The sequence below is a fragment of the Salvelinus namaycush genome, chromosome 15, assembly GCF_016432855.1.
Source record: "Salvelinus namaycush isolate Seneca chromosome 15, SaNama_1.0, whole genome shotgun sequence".
Lineage (NCBI taxonomy): Eukaryota > Metazoa > Chordata > Actinopteri > Salmoniformes > Salmonidae > Salvelinus > Salvelinus namaycush.
The window spans coordinates 41127390-41143862 of record NC_052321.1 but is presented as its reverse complement, the minus strand read 5'-3'; the positions used below and the strand labels follow the sequence as shown (position 1 = coordinate 41143862).

Below are 16473 nucleotides of genomic sequence, written 5' to 3'. Positions count from 1 at the left end.
TTCTTGAGAGGCTGGATACGTATTTGATCAGTATACATTTTTGCATCAAAGTAGCAAAAATCCATGTGTACCAACCAGGATTAACTGGGGTGAATTTGAACTCAAGTCACTCAATTGATTAAGTGATTTAAATAGCTTTTTATTTTCAGTTTATTTAGTTGGCTTTTCAGGATGCCAATCCAAAAAGTTAACCTTTTAATATTGTACAGTTCTGCTTCAGCTGGTATTTGCTGGTATCTGAGAATAATGTAGGTATTTCTCTCCCTCTCTCCCTCCCCTGTTCTCAGGTGCAGTATATCATTCAAGGCTACCACAAGAGGAGAGAGTACATTGCTGCCTTTCTCAGTCACTTTGGAATGTAAGTCTGGTGTGCGCACGCATGTAAGCGAGAAAAGGAAGGGCAAGGAAACGTTTGTGCGAGCAAGCATATCTGTAACATTGTATTTGATTTTTATGGTGGGCACATTAGTGTCTAAGTAAGAAAGGTTTGCCAATGTGTGTGTGCTTTATGCAGGGGGATGGTGGAGTATGATGCAGAGGGATTCACTAAGCTCACTCCTCTCCTCATGTGGAAAGACTTATTTTTCCTTGTCCATGGTGAGTTACACACACACACACACACACACACACACACACACACACACACACACACACACACACACACACACACACACACACACACACACACACACACACACCTCTTTCTTTCATTCTCACTATGTCTTCCTCCCCAAACTCTCTTTTTCTTCCTCTCTCTATCTTTCTCTCACCCCTCCTCCTCCAGTGGACCTTCCTCTGTACTTCCCACCCTGACATTCCAGTCTGTGTACCACTTCACCAACAGTGGGCAGCTCTACTGGCAGGTGCAGAAGTCCTACCCTTACAGCCCGCGATGGAACGGCAACGAGATGGCCAAAAGAGCCAAGTAGGCAAGACACTACCGGACAGATGTAGGGTGAAGTTGCCCCTAGATGCTGATCTTGAATCAGTTTTGCCTTTTCCTCACTGATGATTAGGATTGGGGGAGGGGAAGCTGATCTTAGATCTGTACCTAGGGGAAACATCACCCGTAGCATACTGGACAACAATGACTATTTGAGCTACTATACCATATAGTAATTACCCATAATACATGATGATAATGATTCAAATCTAAGTTATTTGTTTAAGTCATGTAATCCAATCGACTAGCACAAAACTAGAACCTGCTGTCATCTTTGGACCAGGTCTCCCTCGCAAAATAGATTTTTTTAAACTTATCTGGATTTATAATGGTAACATGAAAAGCAAAACAATCCTTGTCATACTAATAATCACTAACAGCACGGACATCAAATCCCTTTAATTGGAACCACATATCACTAATTCACACCGGTGAAGATTTATATGGCAATTTTTTTAAATAAAAATGATAGATGTATGGCTCTCCCAAATTGTATTTACTTGACCTTTTTTCTATTTAACAAGAACCCGTTGACCCTATTTGTGAATTAATGGCTTTGTCTCTAGCTTTATGGCGTTTACTTAGCACAGCAAAGGAGTGCTTAACTGTAACAGTTGAGTTTTTGTCCTGAAGTTGATAGTTACATGGAACAGATGGAATTTTCTTTGTTTGCATCGCTAGTCTCCAAGGAAAGTCAGTATCTTATCTCTGTTTTGCTGACAAGTAGTTTTCAGTCTTAGTTTGGCACTGTGGAGGGCCCAAAATATGCAAACATTCCAAATGCCTGGGATTCCAACCTATCAGCTACTGGTTTATAAATGAGAAGAGTTTGTATTCTAGGCAACCTGACCTGGAGTGAAACTCGCCCTTGGAAACACACACGCACGCACTATTTGGTGTTGTTGACAGCTCTAAGTTATTGTACCTTGTCATTCCATTGCATTTTTTGTCTTGGTTTTTATTTTATTTTTACTTGCTTGCTCTTCACAATTTGTCATTTTCTATTAGGAAGATTGAGCATTGAGATAATCAGGAGTAGCCATCGGTCTCTCTGTCTTGATTTCACAGTGGTAAATTGTTGAGATGTTTTGTGTTTAGATTATACTCTCAGCATGTCAGGAGAGAACATTCTCCTGCTGAAAGAACAAACTGGTGCTGCGCTTTTATGGTCAGATAAGAACTGTAGTACTCCCAGTAAATCTGTGTCTGTCTAAATTACTTTGAATTGGTATCTTTCTTTCTCTCTCTCACTCCACAGAGCATATTTCAAGAGCTTCATTCCTCAATTTCAGCAAGGGGCCTTTGCCACTGTGAAACTCTAGAAGTGTAATGTGTGTGAATGCGCTGCACATAAGTGGCAATGTACGCTGTACAGGGACTCTCTGTAACTCCATGTTGAGCTTTGTGTTTTATGCTTTTCCCTGAATTGTCTGTGTTTCCATTTTATTTAGTTGTTTTTTCACCAAATTACAGAGAGAAAATGCTGAAATGCTGTTGCTAAAATGGTTAGGGTCAGTAGTTCAGAACCAGTTAGTCTGTCAATAGACAGATGTTGGTCTTGCCCAGCCAAGGTGCTACAACCTCAAACAAGGCATCACTTCTGATTTTCTGATTGGTTGTGAGAAAACTGGAAAAGGGCCCTGAACTCTTTGACTGGAGCTTGATGTGATACGGTCATCTTCTGGAAAAACCTTCAGTGGTTCCTCTTGATTCATATAATACATTCTTACTAGAGTGGTACCATTACGTTATCATTCTACAGTTGTCTTAATCTTTGCCTTGAGAGGAGTATTCCTCAGTACAATGTACATTGGAGAGAATACTGTATGTTCCATTTTTCATTTGTAAAGACCTGTGATCATATTTTATTCACTTACTCCATGAAGGTATGTTACTAAATGTTTTCTGTTATATTTTCATTTCACCACCATCTATCTCAATCACTCCTATTCCCAATAAACCCTGAAATCCTGTACTGTCTGTAAATACATTCTTTGTTGTTTCATTATTATTGCTTGTCACTAAGCCACTGATGCACTGTGATTAAATTATGGCCTGTGCTAAATGTAGCTGTGTTTGAAAGAAAGGGAGAGAGAAACAGGGAATGGGGGATGGATGGTGTGTGAGAGAGAGCGAGACTAACAGGGAGAGTAGGGAGGGAGAGATGGTCTGTGTGAGGGAGGAAGGGTGAAAGAGAGAGTGGGAGTGTGTGTGCATGCTTGTTTTCATCATTAAATCTTAGGGGGTCATTGTTAGGGGTCTTTCCTGGCCCGGGGGCCAGCCCTTTGCTATATTTATTGTTGGTAATGCAGCAACTGTCAAGTCTAATTGGGAACTATAGGGTGAATGTATCTGAGGCATTTAATAGCATTAAGTCTATTAATAAAAATATATTAAAAGCAAGATTATTTTTGTCTTTTTTTGCTGCGTTCCATGTTTCGCGCGGTAACCTTTGCCGACCTGCTTTCAAATCGTCTCTCTCATCAGCCCGGGGACGAACTGCTATCTTTATTTTGAGGAGTGGAAGGAGGATGTGCAGAGGAAGGACTGAAGGATATGGGGTAACAGCCTCTCTAACGAAGGCTTCTCGATTGCAGTCTTTATTTCAGTTTTTTTATTCACTTCACGTTCAAAATTCATTTTGTTTTCCTTTAATTGATTTTGGCTTAGAAAATCCTCTTGATCCTAACTTTTTTTTATCAGCTTTAAATATACAGTGGGGAGAACAAGTATTTGATACACTGCCGATTTTGCAGGTTTTCCTACTTACAAAGCATGTATAGGTCTGTAATTTTTTATCATAGGTACACTTCAACTGTGAGAGACGGAATCTAAAACAAAAATCCAGAAAATCACATTGTATGATTTTTAAGTAATTCATTTGCATTTTATTGCACGACATAAGTATTTGATACATCAGAAAAGCAGAACTTAATATTTGGTACAGAAACCTTTGTTTGCAATTACAGAGATCATACCTTTCCTGTAGTTCTTGACCAGGTTTGCACACACTGCAGCAGGGATTTTGGCCCACTCCTCCATACAGACCTTCTCCAGATCCTTCAGGTTTCGGGGCTGTCGCTGGGCAATACGGACTTTCAGCTCCCTCCAAAGATTTTCTTTTGGGTTCAGGTCTGGAGACTGGCTAGGCCACTCCAGGACCTTGAGATGCTTCTTACGGAGCCACTCCTTAGTTGCCCTGGCTGTGTGTTTCGGGTCGTTGTCATGCTGGAAGACCCAGCCACGACCCATCTTCAATGCTCTTACTGAGGGAAGAAGGTTGTTGGCCAAGATCTCGCGATACATGGCCCCATCCATCCTCCCCTCAATACGGTGCAGTCATCCTGTCCCCTTTGCAGAAAAGCATCCCCAAAGAATGATGTTTCCACCTCCATGCTTCACGGTTGGGATGGTGTTCTTGGGGTTGTACTCATCCTTCTTCTTCCTCCAAACACGGCGAGTGGAGTTTAGACCAAAAAGCTATATTTTTGTCTCATCAGACCACATGACCTTCTCCCATTCCTCCTCTGGATCATCCAGATGGTCATTGGCAAACTTCAGACGGGCCTGGACATGCGCTGGCTTGAGCAGGGGGACCTTGCGTGCGCTGCAGGATTTTAATCCATGACGGCGTAGTGTGTTACTAATGGTTTTCTTTGAGACTTTGGTCCCAGCTCTCTTCAGGTCATTGACCAGGTCCTGCCGTGTAGGTCTGGGCTGATCCCTCACCTTCCTCATGATCATTGATGCCCCACGAGGTGAGATCTTGCATGGAACCCCAGACCGAGGGTGATTGACCGTCATCTTGAAACTTCTTCCATTTTCTAATAATTGCGCCAACAGTTGTTGCCTTCTCACCAAGCTGCTTGCCTATTGTCCTGTCCCAGCCTTGTGCAGGTCTACAATTTTATCCCTGATGTCCTTACACAGCTCCCTGGTCTTGGCCATTGTGGAGAGGTTGGAGTCTGTTTGATTGAGTGTGTGGACAGGTGTCTTTTATACAGATAACGAGTTCAAACAGGTGCAGTTAATACAGGTAATGAGTGGAGAACAAGAAGAGGGCTTCTTAAAGAAAAACTAACAGGTCTATGAGAGCCGGAATTCTTACTGGTTGGTAGGTGATCAAATACTTATGTCATGCAATAAAATGCAAATTAATTACTTAAAAATCATACAATGTGATTTTCTGGATTTTTGTTTTAGATTCCGTCTCTCACAGTTGAAGTGTACCTATGATAAAAAATTACAGACCTCTACATGCTTGGTAAGCAGGAAAACCTGCAAAATCGGCAGTGTATCAAATACTTGTTCTCCCCACTGTATTTAAAAATAAGGTATTTTTATTTTTCAATACATGAATATAAATTGGAGTGAGCTGTGAGGAATCTACAGACGCTAACATTGTCGACGATTCATAGAAATCGGTTTTAAGTTTGGTGAAGGTGAAACACTTTGAAGTAAACCTTATAAGTTGCTCGTAAGCAACTCTTTCAATTTCAACTAAGGCACAGGTGTCATATCACGTAGTCCACATGGAACTCGCCTCTCTCACTCACATTAAACCTCTTAATAGTGATACGGTCTTCGTAATGATCTTACCAAGGTTGCTGCTCAAGGTACCTTTTGAAGCTGTGTTTCTCACTCCCTGACTCACGGCACAGAGGTCTCCTGCCTGCCAACTCTGTTGCTAATACTCAAAGTCCAGTAATCCAGCCTTTACATTTACATTACATTTAAGTCATTTAGCAGACGCTCTTATCCAGAGCGACTTACAAATTGGTGCATTCACCTTATGATATCCAGTGGAACAACCACTTTACAATAGTGCATCTAAATCTTTTAAGGGGGGGGGGGGGGGGGGTTAGAAGGATTACTTTATCCTATCCTAGGTATTCCTTAAAGAGGTGGGGTTTCAGGTGTCTCCGGAAGGTGGTGATTGACTCCGCTGACCTGGCGTCGTGAGGGAGTTTGTTCCACCATTGGGGTGCCAGAGCAGCGAACAGTTTTGACTGGGCTGAGCGGGAACTGTACTTCCTCAGAGGTAGGGAGGCGAGCAGGCCAGAGGTGGATGAACGCAGTGCCCTTGTTTGGGTGTAGGGCCTGATCAGAGCCTGAAGGTACGGAGGTGCCGTTCCCCTCACAGCTCCGTAGGCAAGCACCATGGTCTTGTAGCGGATGCGAGCTTCAACTGGAAGCCAGTGGAGAGAGCGGAGGAGCGGGGTGACGTGAGAGAACTTGGGAAGGTTGAACACCAGACGGGCTGCGGCGTTCTGGATGAGTTGTAGGGGTTTAATGGCACAGGCAGGGAGCCCAGCCAACAGCGAGTTGCAGTAATCCAGACGGGAGATGACAAGTGCCTGGATTAGGACCTGCGCCGCTTCCTGTGTGAGGCAGGGTCGTACTCTGCGAATGTTGTAGAGCATGAACCTACAGGAACGGGTCACCGCCTTGATGTTAGTTGAGAACGACAGGGTGTTGTCCAGGATCACGCCAAGGTTCTTAGCGCTCTGGGAGGAGGACACAATGGAGTTGTCAACCGTGATGGCGAGATCATGGAACGGGCAGTCCTTCCCCGGGAGGAAGAGCAGCTCCGTCTTGCCGAGGTTCAGCTTGAGGTGGTGATCCGTCATCCACACTGATATGTCTGCCAGACATGCAGAGATGCGATTCGCCACCTGGTTATCAGAAGGGGGAAAGGAGAAGATTAATTGTGTGTCGTCTGCATAGCAATGATAGGAGAGACCATGTGAGGATATGACAGAGCCAAGTGACTTGGTGTATAGCGAGAATAGGAGAGGGCCTAGAACAGAGCCCTGGGGGACACCAGTGGTGAGAGCACGTGGTGCGGAGACAGATTCTCGCCACGTGGTGCGGAGCCTTATTTAGGAGATTGCAATGGCAGTCGGCCGGAATCATTAAAGGTAGGAATAATTACCCGGGGATCTCTGGAGAGAGATGATTAAAATCACGCTCGGCATCTCTTTACCGCTGAAAACCAGTTTAACTTTTGCTGAACCGTGGAATGGTTTTGCTAATGATTGTCGGCCATTTTGGTTTTGGAGAAGCGGTTTGGTGCACAGTTAAACAGCCACAACCTCTTTGCCTGATTGTAATAAATGTTTGTTATGTTCTTTGATTACTTAATCGTATATTGCAATAGGGCCCAGTCAGGGTTGGCCTTTGTGGCCCCTGCAGGTTGTTAATGCTGAGGGCTCCCAACCAAAGCTGAAACCTCACCTACCTCACACTATTTCTCCTTCCTCGAGCTCCTGGCATGTTTTGCTCAGCAGGTGTTTCCAACTCAACTCAAGGGAGTTGGCTAGCTAGCAGTAGTGCGGTGCATGGGTAAAATCACCGGGGAAGCCAATTCAGAAATAAAAGCCATATTACAACCTACTGTATGTGTTGTGATAATTGAGTTGTTTGCTCTATAACCTGTTCGTTCATATGCCTTAACACTGTGATATATAGGCCTAAGGCCGAGACAATAAGAATAAATTCAACCACACATTTGTTTCATTAGAAAACTAGAGGGCAACATCTTTGTGGTGAAGTCCACAAACATATTGCATGTAATAAACAGTTACATGACCTCCAGCATGCTCAAGCGAGGTAATGTTTCCGACATTTTCAGACCACTAAACAACTATTGATTTAGAACCACAGAGAGTTACCTCAAGTCACAAAGAAAACAGGAGCTGCCTCCACTATTCCAGCACCGTTTCAACTTCAACATTTCAACATCATCTAATCACCTGTGCTTAATCTAATACAGTGACAACTAAAATACACCAAAAACAATTTAGTCCAATCAACGTAAGCTAAATATGATGTGGGTGTCCATGGTACTGATTTCTGTGTGTGTGTGTGCGTGCAAGTAGAAAAAACATGTTGACTCACCCAACTTGTAAAGAAACGCCAATGCCATCCTCCTCTTTCATGTTGCCTAAACAGCAGTAAACACTTTTTGTTTTTGTTGTACTAGGTTACATGGCTAAAATACTTGCTCGCTAGCCTAACTTCCTTTCATGGGCAACGATACGCCAGGCCAGCTAGTTAACATTAGCATGCTACATCTAGCTACATGTTGAACTTCCATCCTCTCAGGCCAGGGGCACAATGCATGAATTTATGGTTGGATCAGAATTGCCTTGATGATGATAATTTGCCAGTATGGAGAATTAAGTAAGTCCAAATCCCTATCTCCACCCATGGCTAATTAAGGAAAGGGATGATTTTAGCTAGCTAGCCACTGGATGACAACAGCACAACAAGATGTAAAAAAATAAATAAAAAATGTGTGAATAATGACATTTGGCTTGTGATGGGATTGGTCTGAAGCCAAATTCAAACTGGCTTCCCTTCACACTTTTTTTGTGTGTGCCAGGACCATTCACAGCTGAGCTCACTTAGTTAGGCTCAACGCTGATTGGCTATTATTTTTGTAACTTATTTTACAAAGGAGGCCAAATGCTCGCTGGCTTCCCTTGCATTCAATGCTATGGGCAGCAACAATGTCATACTCTTTCTGACCAGACTGCATCAGATAGATATACGCTACACATACTGAGGCATAGGGGCGCTGTTTCGTTCGCTTGGATGCTTTCTCCGGTGAGAGACATTCAGCCTTTTGCAAATTGAAGGAAATGTATGAAACAGAGAGACAAAAGATAAATATTTTTTCTTATTCTGGGGTTAATCTTTTGGGGAAGCCTGGCTTCCCTTGGCATCCATGAATACAGGCCACTGCTAGCTAGCTTTATCAACATTAGACTGATATCTTGTTTGCGGTTAGCTTCAAGGCAGCCATGGATCTGCCAGTCTCAGCTAATGACGGGTGTGTGAAACAGGATCACTTAAGCTCTGTAGCACCTTCCCTAGGTGATAACCCGGGGCTAGATTTTAGCATCACTCACACCGGTTCCACCTAAGAAGAAGTAACTCGAAGAACTCAAAAAACTTTCAAAAGCAGAGACTGAGGCCAAGAAAGTCAAAAGCTCCCCACTTTTAACAAGCTGGAGAGCTAATATAGGGGTTTCAGCAGGAGACACTTTGGTATGCAGCAGGGTTGTTGATGCAAGCCATGTTTAAGATGATGGAGCTGAGAGGCTTAGCTAATTTGGGAAGGAGTGAGGAGAGTGGGGGGGATTTGCCTAAAATTAAAAATAAAAAAATAGCCCAGAGATGTCATGGAATTGAGAGAATTACTGGTTCGGGCCTCTCTTTTTTTTTATCCCGAAGTCACAGGGATATTCTAATACACTCACTGTCAAAGCAGCAGATTTTCCCCTCTCGTATAGATAAAAACGGGATCTTGTTAAACGGTGATTGTTAATAGCTAATTACTCTCGTCCTAGCCGAAACATGAGAAGCCAGGAGAGTGTGGCTAAGCCGATCAAAGGACTCCTCGTTCCAGAGCTTGTAGGTTTTCCATTTTTGTCATGTTGTTTGGGCGTTTTGGATGGGTTGGATGGCTTTTGACGAGATGAGGACAGATATTTTTTTATACTCCGTCTTCCTCTAGGGTACAATCACAAATATTTGATTTAAACATGTCGTGGATTTACCAAAGCACATCCCTCAGGTGGTTTGTCTCTGGAATGCAGCTTTTGGTTCTCTGATATTTAACAGGGAATTTTGCGAAGGCTTGACACGCTAAATCAGCATAAAAGTTTCATCTTGATATGCCTAATAGGCCTACTTGGCAATCGTAGACACTGTTTTTCTTGGCAGAGAGGTTCGACTGGAGGTTTAAGTGGAGTTTAGAGGTAATGTAAATAAAAGTGACTTGAAGTTGGACTTCATGGGTTTCTCATGGGTTGACCTTTCTCTTCCTCTTTACAGTTTTGTGGCCCGTCTGTCTCTCTTTCTTTGCACTCTACCACTTTTCCTCTGCTTTTTCTCCCCTCCTTCTCCATCTCTCTCTTCCCTCTCTTTTCCTCTGGCAAGTCTACCTGAGGAGCTGTCACTCTGGATTGTGATGCTGCCGGTTCAGCCTGTCACACTGACTGAGGGACACATCCCAATCTGCCTTGTACACTGATATACCTGTCAGGTGGAGTGACAGCCAGGACTTGGACAGGCAGGAAATAAATAGATGTAAATACGTGTGTGTTGGAAACTTTTCATTGTGTGTGGACAAGTGTCCATGCAACTTGGAAAACTTTACCTGAGCCTAAATGGATGTGAAGTAGCCTACTGTAAGCATGTGATATGTCAATTATAGATGTACATGAAATTAGAACTGCATTTTCGAATTCATGTTTGAATGAAATGTGCTCCGTATGAAATGAATAAAGTTTATTTTACCGTTGAATTCTCGCTATTTACAGTAACAGGCTTACAGTAACAGTCTTATTACTAAGTATTGTGTTATATGCGGATTATAACTGTTTTAGCTATAAAGATTAGCACTGTTCTATAGATAAGTACCATTTTGGCTATATAGATTAAATGAAAATTGGCACACCATCACACACATACTCACATACACACCTACAAATGTCTGACATTTAAGCTCATTAATATCATATTTTGTTGTGAGGCTATACAGTATGTAGCTACAAAGAATATTTGCCCTTTTTTGCGTAACCATAAAGAAACGTTAACCCAATCCAGAGATAACAGCACCTGAAACTACCCTGACACTCGATGGCAGCTCAATAAAATGCTCGGCCAGCTATACAGTATGTGGCCACTGCACAGCTGTACACGGTTGACCTCGATCTGCCCCCGTCAGCCCTGTAGGTCATGCCACCAAATGTGGCATGACTGTGGGTAAAAAGTGAGGTGCGGGCTGGACTGCAGCAAACACAGTAATGAAAGAGTGAAGGGGGGGGGGGGGGGGGGGGGGGTCGCTCGTGCCAAGTGAACCCCACAAACCCCCCTTGGCAGCCTAATTAAATTTTCCACTTTTCCACACTCACATCAAGCCTCCATCCAGCCAGAAGAAATGGACTCACCGGAGGAGTAGACCTCGGGAAAAGACTCTGCCCCCCACCCCTCCCTCCTTCCTTCTTTTTCGCTCATGTCTCCTCTTTTCCCTTCCCTTGCATTTGTGCTGTAGTTGTTTGCGTATGGCAAAGGGGAGAAAGAGTCTGTTATGCACGAGACAAGAGCAGTCAGGAGAAGTCAGTCTTTTCATCTTCACCAGGTGACTGTCCCTTAGCACCTAGAAGAGAAGCCCTAGTGGGAATAGTCATCATTCGTTATAGAGATGCCTGCTCATTTGCTTCCATTTGAAATGTACATGAGGGAACATGATCAAAAGCATAGATAAAACACAAAAAATTATTGGGACGATTCTTGCAGATTAGAAGCAACCATGCTGAGCTTGCGGCAGTTATTGGCACACACATTGCAGCACCATGAATTATTTTCCTCAAGATTAAGAAATACAAGCTCAAGTCTATTGTGTGGTAATCTTGCTAAAGCATTCCATGGGAATCCAGGGATATAAGCACATTTTCTGGATTCCTGATTTTCCTTCGTTAATGTGTCTGTAAAGAGAGTATTTAGACAGGACGGTGCTCATTTGAGTGTGCACATAGTGGCATAAGAGATATTCTGTCTGTGTGTCGCTCTCTTTTTCTTTCCCTTTGATGCTATCATTTTCTCTATCTCACTTCCTTTTTTTCCCCCTGCTTCTCAATATTTGCTGTGCTGTGGCACACCTGCCTTCTAGATGGCCATTGTTGACAACCTCAAATTCTTCTCAGATCTAGCCTGACAACCTACATTTCTTCTTAGATCCTCTAGGTCATCCTTGAGTTAAGCAATTACACTTTATCACTGTATTTAGGAGTCATCATGCGACAGGAATGTAGAGTCATCATAAGAAAGGATCAGTTAGTGTAGTCGACGGGAGAACGACTTGCGCTCCGACCGAAAAAAAGCCATTAACATTCCAAGCGTACTGGCCTTCCCGCTCAGGCCGACATTCTCGTATGCACTGGACAACATTGTTGACGGACAGAGATAAACTTCCCCATTGTGTTGTGGTTCCCTTGAAAAGCACTACTGAAAACACAATTCGATTTTACCTGTTTTAGAGCAGTGAGGGGTGAAAACAAGGCCGAGAACTACCAAAATAAAAACCTGACCTACGGCACTTCTTGTCAGGTGGCCAACTAACACGTTCCTTTGTAATTTTTTTTATTGGGCCTTTTTCCAGTCTACAAAACAAGTTGGCGAAATGTCCAGTAAGGTGATGGACGTACGGGGGTCCTGTTTATCCCTAGCTGCAGATGGAGGGGTTGACTCCTCCATTGCCTGTTCAGAAGTCCCCCGACCACTCAAGTTATTTTCCTCTCCAAGCCCCGGCTATTTGTTCGCTTCTTCGACCGCACACTCCAACATTTCCCCTCTTCTGTTTTTCGCCTTGCCTGAGCAGTGTTTCATTCCTCTTTGTTTCGAGGGACGCTGTGTTCGTGGCGTACTTCCTTCCATTGTAGCAGGAAGAACTGATACCCTCTGGTTGTAAACTTATGGTAAAAAAAAACTCGCTTATTACTGTTAAGTGTGTTCACGTGAAACGTGATTGAGGATATCGACATAAGAACGCCTTGATTCTGTCTTATGTAGAAAAATTGGAGATTCTGTTTTTTACAATGGATAAAAGCAGAAGCACAAAGCTACAAAATGGTATATCATACACTGCATTTGAGGAACAATGAGAAAGTAATTCTGCTTTGAAAGTTGATAAACTTGTAACTTCACTTTTGAGAAAATGGCCTTTGAATGTTTTGGTACCTACCGGAGAGCTCTTCTTTGTCTACACCCATTCAGCATCGTTCACACAAGCTTTAGCCCCCACCCAAACATTTTACTCGCCCTAGCAGAGTTGGTTAGGCTGTTTTCATGTTATCCAGAGCGTTGGTGACTGTAACTGTGCTACTGGAAACAATATTATGATTATTTATTTTTATTTATTTTTTACTCCTTTTTCTCCGCAATTTTGTGGTATCCAAATGGTAGTTACAGTCTTGTCCCATCGCTGCAACTCCCGTACGGACTCGGGAGAGGCGAAGGTCAAGAGCCATCTGTCCTCTGAAACAAATAGACAGAAGTGTGCTACAGTATATGGCAGACCAATCCAAACTCATCTCTCGGCATGTCTTTCCCACTCATTTTCTTAGCCAATCATGGCTAGTGGGAAAGTTGCTGTCTTTTTCTGTGGCTAAACAACGAGGCTCGTAATTCAACAATTGTATTCGTATTTACATTTGGCATACAAGTTTGTTATTAAGGCACATGTAAGTTCACATGTTCGAGAATGCATTTCTGCCAAAAAAAAACACATTTTGATTTAAAAAAAAGTTTCTGTTCAAACGGCTTTCCTGTGAAGTAGTGACCCGCGACATATGCCTAGTTTCCTGAAACAGGTCACATATAGTACCTTCACTCACAGTTATCTCCTGTTGCACATGGTGTTGTTACAGCTTGGTTTTGCCACTAGAATGGCTAGGGTAAAGGTTATGATTCCATTGCAGAATTGTATAGCATTTAGCAACGAATATCGAGAATCACCTTTAGTCCACTATGCAATGGACTGCAGGTTGTCAACATACAAAGGAGAAGTGTTGAACCGTAGCGTTCCTTAACAACATTGAGTCACCTCTCAGGTCGCCAGCTCGATTTTTCCGCCCTCAGCAAACAAACAAAGAAACATTTGGTGGTTGCTACATAATGGCAATTTGGCATTTTAGCCAGTGCTATTCCTCAGATGTTTTCACATAAGACTATTCTTTTTTCTACAGCACTAGTGTCCAATTGGATACTTCATGACATATTGAAATTATAAGGAGACTGAGGCATTATGAATGCAGGGTTTGTTGACTACTGCTCGAATACTGTTTAAAATAAGCAAAGAGGTAGGCCTACCTAGTAGCGCCTTATCCATAAGCAACCTTTAAAGGTTGGATCCCCGAGATCACCACCTGTTTAAAATCGTATCAAAGCCCGCCCATACCTCCTTGAACAGATCAGTGATCTGACAAGGATGTAAAGAAGAATCTTATGATGGAGCCATAGAAATAGATCATAGGTGGGGTTATCAATCAATGTGAAGACCTGGAAGCTCTTGGCTTGACGTGTCCGAAACACCATATAGGCTTTCTGATTTTCTTGCTCTGACCCTCTGATTAGTTCACATCATAATGACGGCTGTCAGAATAGAGACCAGAGGGTTAAAACTGCACTTGGATGTCTATCTTGAGCTTGTCAAACCTGCAGTTATTACTATGTCATTGCAACCACTGGAAGGGTATTGTTAAGACAGTTGACAGCTACACTATCCTTCTGTTTTTTCGCATACTTTATTTTGATTGGTCTTATGGGAGGAAATGCACATCAGAATAAAATCAAATTAATTCTCCTCGGTATCACACATTCCATTAAGGTCAGGAACGCTCTATTGTGCTGGTGTGCTCCTCTGTTTCTTACTACTTGACATTAGTCACCATGGTAACCGGCAAATAAAATTGCAGAAAGATAGGTTGCTAATATGGATCAGCTGTGTCCAATCTGGATTAAAATACAATACAAATCTGTGCAAGGCTCATGATGTGAATGGGTTGTCATCGTGAGCACTGGTTCTACAAAATATTACATGAAATGTAATAACATTATGAAGACCATGGTAGATGTCACCAACAAAGGGGTGCATAATTGGCTTACATTTTGTCATTTAAAATAGGTTCATTCAGATGGTGGTTAGAAAATCTTATAGACAAACCACTACATTTTCAGTCACCTGGATAACATGTCAACTAACCTATAGTATAATAATAATAATAATAATAACAATAATAATAATAATAATGGTAGTACAACTAAACGTTTACATTTTTATATGTAAAATATGTATATCAGACTGTCATGCTGACATCATAAATAGTTGTACATACACCACGTGCATATGACTGCAATAACAGCTCACACTGCCTAGTTCCCTGTCTGATCCTTTACCCCATTGCCCTCCGAGTCAGCACTTTAGCGTGTGCATGCATAGACAGCATTTGGAGTGATCAGATTAGCTAGTCTGATCACATGAGCTATTATCCAGGTTGGAGTGTTAATTAAACCTGTTTAAAAAATACTGTCGAGGAGGTGATACAGAGAAAGAAAACAAATGAGTTTTGTCATCCAAATCCCATACATTCATTAAATGATTTGATAGCCGATTTAAAAATGTCCTCATACTTTGAATATCAGTTCATATCCTTGGCTTAGTGTTAAACAAATGGAACAGCATCAATGTAACAGTATAACTTTAGTCCGTCCCTTCGCCCCGACCCGGGCGCGAACCAGGGACCCTCTGCACACAACAACAACAGTCACCCACGAAGCATCGTTACCCATCGCTCCACAAAAGCCTCGGCCCTTGCAGAGCAAGGGGAACAACTACTTCGGGTCTCAGAGCGAGTGACGTCACCGATTGAAACGCTATTAGCTCGCACCACCGCTAACTAGCTAGCCATTTCACATCAGTTACAATTACACGTTACCTTACGTTCCTAATCTTTCAGATTTGAAAGTGAAAACATTAGTACACCAAAAAGCATACTATTTATATCATTCAATCAGACAAACACTATTTCAAATATCTCAATTAATTCCACATACATTCAAATTAAGTATTCAGATATATTTCCTTTGAAAGACAAGTAATTTAATATTTTCATGTATTTGATAATACACTTGGAAAGTATTCTACAGTATTTTCAAATACTTATTTCAAATATTTTCAGATACCTGAGTTAAATGCATGGGGGTGTATTTGAGTCAGTGTATTTGAAATATGTCTTCCACATATCTGTACCAGATGTACTATCATTATTACATTAGCACTGATGTCATGCTGAAATTAACATAAGCCCTGCAGCAAAACAAAGCCACACATTATACAGATGGATATTACAATACCACTGAAACTGTAACCAGCTAACAGAATGGTGTTTTGTCTCATACGGTCATATGGAGGTGGATGGTCAAACATTGATCTTGACCTCTATTGATTTACACACTGAGTTGTGTTTTGTTTGAATGCCGGCTGTTGGTGGATATAAAAACAATAGGAACTGGGTTTAGTCATTGAAGGCAGTGGGTCAAAAGAGTTCGACCCTCCTGATCTCATGCAGGAAATGAAACACTACTAGTTGTGGAATTGTTAGGTTAGATTACTCGTTGGTTATTACTGCATTGTCGGAACTAGAAGCACAAGCATTTCGCTACACTCGCATTAACATCTGCTAACCATGTGTATGTGACAAATAACATTTGATTATTTGTATTTATTAAGGATCCGCATTAGCTGCTGCCAAGGCTAACTGTTTTCATTTTTTTAACCTTTATTTAACTAGGCAAGTCAGTTAAGAACAAATTCTTATTTACAATGACAGCCTACCGAGGAACAGTGGGTTAACTGCCTTGTTCAGGGGCAGAACAACAGATTTTTACCTTGTCAGCTCTGGGATTCGTCCAGCGCTCTTACCACTAGGCTACCTGCCATCATAAAATAATTTACGATA

The 16473-nt window shown here is 42.2% G+C and overlaps 1 pseudogene; it reads left to right on the top strand.

The window, feature by feature from the left end:
• Positions 1-2987, top strand: part of LOC120060084 — a 149590-nt pseudogene extending 146603 nt beyond the window's left edge.
• The last annotated feature ends 13486 nt before the right edge of the window (positions 2988-16473 follow it).